The 4,886-nt window shown below is 39.4% G+C and overlaps 1 long non-coding RNA gene across 1 annotated transcript; it reads left to right on the forward strand.

The window, feature by feature from the left end:
* The first annotated feature begins 678 nt into the window (after nucleotides 1-678).
* LOC134100565 (uncharacterized) lies at nucleotides 679-2,619 on the forward strand. The gene is made up of 3 exons (XR_009941288.1): nucleotides 679-787; nucleotides 879-926; nucleotides 2,493-2,619. It is a non-coding gene; the product is annotated as an uncharacterized LOC134100565 (long non-coding RNA).
* Nucleotides 2,620-4,886: the final 2,267 nt, after the last annotated feature.

The raw sequence follows: 4,886 nt of genomic DNA on the forward strand, positions 1-4,886 counted from the left end.
TGTTTGGGTACATTGCCTTAGCCTCGAAAAAAATCGGCTTGACAGCCTGCGGGATCTCTTCGGGAGTCCCGCGGGAGAAGGTGCATTCTCAACCCGTACCCACTGTACATATATGTAGGCTATGTACACTATATTGCCAAAAGTATTCGCTCACCTGTCTTGACTCACATATGAACTTCAGTCACATTCTTGAATTTCCCCTTGGGGATCAATAAAGTATCTATCTATCTATCTACATCCCATCCTTAATCCATCTGACGTTAACCCAACAGAACACCTTTGAAATGAATTGGGCGCAGACTGAGAGCCAGTCTCCTCCACAAATATCAGTGTGTGACCTCACAAATGCGTTTATGGAAGAATGCTAAAAAAAATCCCTTATTAGACACACTCCTAAACCTTGTGAAAAGCCTTCCCAGAAGGGTTAAAGCTGTTATGCCTGCAAAGGGTGGACCGACATCATTAAAACCTAGAATAGGATGTGACTGAAGTTCATATGGGGGTCAAGGCAGGTGACCCAATACTTTTGGCAATATAGTGTATATGGGTTAGTCTATATAGCATATGTGAACTGTTTTGGTTCATACCAACATCTACTAAAAAATCCATGTACAGTATAGCTTCATTGGAAGTAGCCTATAGGCCTATGTGATTTTGCACTGAATTTCACCTTTGCTTCTCTTTTCTTAAATGCAGGTACTTACGAAGCAGCAAGGCAGCAACTGCCAAAAGCAATCCGAAAAAATTCCCTCACATCAGAGGACGAGGGAGCCAAACGTGTGCGAATGTAAGAACTGTAAGGCATACATACATGTACACTTAAAAAAAAAAAAAAAAAAAAATCTGCCATAATTTGAAATTCTGTTGTTCTATTGCAGGCCTTCTACAAAACTGAAGGAGCGGTCCCCTTCCTTGCCCAAAAAGAGGTGCTCAAAAACTTTCCTTCATTGATATCACATAGCAGATAATAAGATAATCAGGCTAGATAACAGCCTCTCCAACATTGTTGGAGAGGCTGTTATAAAAAATTGGCTGAAGTATAGTGCTGACAGGAGTAGAGGGAGGAAGAGGTGAGCTGGGAGACAGCAAGGAGGTTGCACAGCCAGAGCTTCATGATCCTTCAGCTTTTAAGAAATTAAGACACAATGAGTCACGACATGTGTTAACGTGCATTACTTGTGATAATGTTTACTCCCGCACTGGGTATTCTATTTGAATAAAAAAACTAAACAACTCGACACTACATTAATACATTAGTTTGTTTATGAGCCTAGACTATTGTTTTTATAATAATCATACATGTCGCGATCAGGACGCATATTGTGCACACGCTGACTGTCTTAGCTCTGCAATATAAGCTAAAACTACAGCGCTTTTTCTTTTTATCACAGAAAATCTAATCAACTAATATGATTGTTTTCTGTCCTCAACTTCACAACATTGCAGCTATGCATTATGACAGCCTTATCTATGGAAGCTCATTTCCGCCAGGGAAATAAAAAAATAAGTTTATGCTAAGGCAAAGAGATAAAAAGTCAAAATTCTCAGAAAAAAAAACAAGTCATAATGTTGAGATTAAAAAGTCAACATTTTGAGATAAAACCACTAATGGTTAAGGCACCTAGACCCTTGAACATGGATCGTTACGTTGAAGATTATTTTCAAACAAATGTACACTAATGATGAAATGATGGCAGTATTGGTTCAGGAGCATGGTGTGGTGGAGTCACACCATGTTCCTGAGTTAATACTTCCATAATTTCATTGACTTCTCTTGTTTGTATGAGCCATAGACTGTATACAAGCCATAGACTGTATATATACAGTCTATGGTATGATGGCTAAGCAAGAAGTATTTATTACTACACTCCAAAGTAGATTCTGATTAAGGCCAGTAGATGGCGCTCTAACATAACAAATGACTGGTAAATACTGTGCACGGAACCCATAATTTCCCATAATTTCATCATTAGTGTACATTCCTTTGAAATTGTGGGGCAGTCGTGGTGTACTGGTTAGCGCACCGGGCTTGTAACCGGAGGGTTGCCGGTTCGATCCCCGACCAGTCCACCATGGCTGAAGTGCCCTTGAGCAAGGCACCTAACCCCTCACTGCTACCCGAGCGCCGCTGGTTGGGCAGGCAGCTCACTGCTCTGGGTTGTGTGATTCACCTCACTGTGTGTTCACTGTGTGCTGTGTGCTGTGTGTTCACTAATTCGGTTAAATTGGGTTAAATGCAGAGAACTGAATTTCCCTCACGGGATCAAAAAAGTATATATTCTATTCTATTCTAAATAATCTTCAACGTAACGATGCCACTCCATGTTCAAGTGACATTTTATCTAAAAATTTTGACTTATATATCTCATAAACTTATTTTTAAGTAGCCTAGGCCAATTGACTCCCTTCAACTTTATTAGAAGGCACAAACATTTACCTGCAGCCAAACGTATCCCGATCTGTAGGTCTAATGAACATCTTCTTTGCTTCAGGTGATGATCCAGCATCCAGGGACAGATCCAGATCCAGGGACAGCAGCAGCACGGATGATGAAGACTGATGAAGACTATTTATTTATTTATCCATTTATTTGTTTTATAAATTATATTGTTACCTGTAGGTTATAACTGCTGTCTGTTTTTCTTCCTTATTCCCATTTAAGATATTTAAATTATTCCCATTTAAGATAGGCTATTTAAATTATTCCCATTTCTGTTTTTCTTCCTTATTTGAATATGAATGGACCTCTGTAAGATAGAAGCTCAAATATGCTAGGTTTAATTTCAAAAGAACATAAACATGGCTTAAGTTGGCAATTGGTTATAAGCCAACGTTGGCAATTGGTCATAAGCCAACTGAATTAATGGCCAGCACAAATGACGTTGGCCCATAGTCATGCCAACTTCATGCCAACATCTGCTATGCCGTTGGGCCAACGTGGTGCCAACCTGTTGGCCCAACGTGTCCCCGACGGCCAAAGTGACGTTGGCCCATTGTTGGCGGGTGACGCAAGGCCAACGTCTGTGACGCAGTTGGGCCAACCACTGCTTGCTATCTGGGAGAGCTCTTGTAAGATAATTGATAATTGTTTGGTCAGTATAGGCGGTAGATTTACACGTTGAGCTACAGTATAACTAGCACACATAACCAGCTCCCGAGCAGTTTGGTCGGCAGCATGACACTAGATGATAGAGCCACGCTAAGACAGAGCCACTTTCTTATGACAGCACATTTGAGCAACGCTAACCCACTGAGCCAGGATACACGTGCATTTGTTGACAAGCAGAATTCTGCAGGAGGTCTTGGCCAAACTCGGACTGCCTACGTTGTAGCCTATGTGAAATTTATATTCCAGGTAGGCCTATGTGGCATACATTTCAGCATATCATCATATGAGTATAACTTCATGGGTTTTATTTTTTTTCAAACGCCATGATCGTGTAGCTCATGTAAGGCAGCGTCATTATAGCCTACTGTTTACAGAATGAATATGTAATTCAATTGTTTGTATGGTAGCCTAGGTATAATTGGCATAGGCTATCGTCAATATTATAATATGAAGCTATCTGCAAAGTAGAAAAGTCAATTTGCATTAGGCTACAGCCTGTGGCAAGACACTTTCACCAGAAAAGTAAATAAACAAACATGACTCAGTCATTAGGTTAGTTAGCCAAAAATATTATTTCTCTCTAATCGTGATTCACTTTCAAGAATGTAGACTAGCCCCTACCAAACGTGTACACCCCGTTTATAGGCTTAGGCTACTTATGACTGTTTTTTGTCCTAGAAGGAGCTAAGTCATAAATCGCTACTTCAACATCAGGCTGTAGCCTACAAAGTTTACACTTGTATCATAACACTTTCGGTTTCGTTGCTGCTTCAGCCATCAACATCTTTTACTGTCTATGCAACATAGGCTACAGTGGGCTCTCACTGAATTTGAGGAAGTGGTGGGGGAAGTGTATGCTGTAAAGCAGTCGAATTTTGTAGTTCTTTTTGTGCGCAGGTTCACACCTGAAAAACTACATGGTGTTGCTTTAAGCTTCCATTCTAATAGCAGCTCAAAATAATGAACTTGCTTTCTTAATCAAATAATCAAAAGATGGTGCATGCACAGATAGACTGTGCATTTCAATAGATATTTCTATCGCACGCTTCAGGTGACACGAATGCTGACGGTAGGCTAAGTTAAAAGTTTAATGGGCATAAATCATGACTTGTTGTAACAAAAACTGGGTTAAAACAACACAATTTTAACCCAACCACTGGGTAAATAGTGGTCGCACCCAAGTTGGGCTATTCACTGGGTTCTTAACACAGCAACTTGGGTTGTGCAGTCAACCCAGTGAGTTGGGTTGATAGTCCAACCCAAACATTGGGTTATTGTAACCAAATTGTCAGGTTAATCCAACATAATTGTTGGGTGCCTTGTTCAACCTACTGTAGCATTTATGTTATTTTCACCCTCATTGCTGGGTTAAATTAACCTAACTTGTGAGTTATTATATATGTCTTAAAAATATAATAATAATAATAATAATGCTAATAATAATAATAATGACAATAATAATAATAATAATCAATCAAACAGTCACCATCATCTTCTTTTCCAAGTCTTGTTTGCACAACCTCCTTAATTTCCTTCGGGATAAATAAAGTATCTCTATCTGTCTGTTTTGAAATCCATTCTATACCTTAACATCTATTCTGGCCTGTGTGTGAAATATCCTAATAAAAAGTAAAGAAGTTAACAACTACACATATGTGACCATTCATAGTGAAATCAGTCGTTTTGCGCACAACGTTATTTTGAGAAAATCAACAATAACAAACTTCCGGGTTAAAATGTTGAATTTCACGTTTTCGCATAATTCGACTGTATGCAG

This window comes from Sardina pilchardus, chromosome 14, assembly GCF_963854185.1.
Source record: "Sardina pilchardus chromosome 14, fSarPil1.1, whole genome shotgun sequence".
NCBI classification, from domain to species: Eukaryota; Metazoa; Chordata; class Actinopteri; order Clupeiformes; family Clupeidae; genus Sardina; species Sardina pilchardus.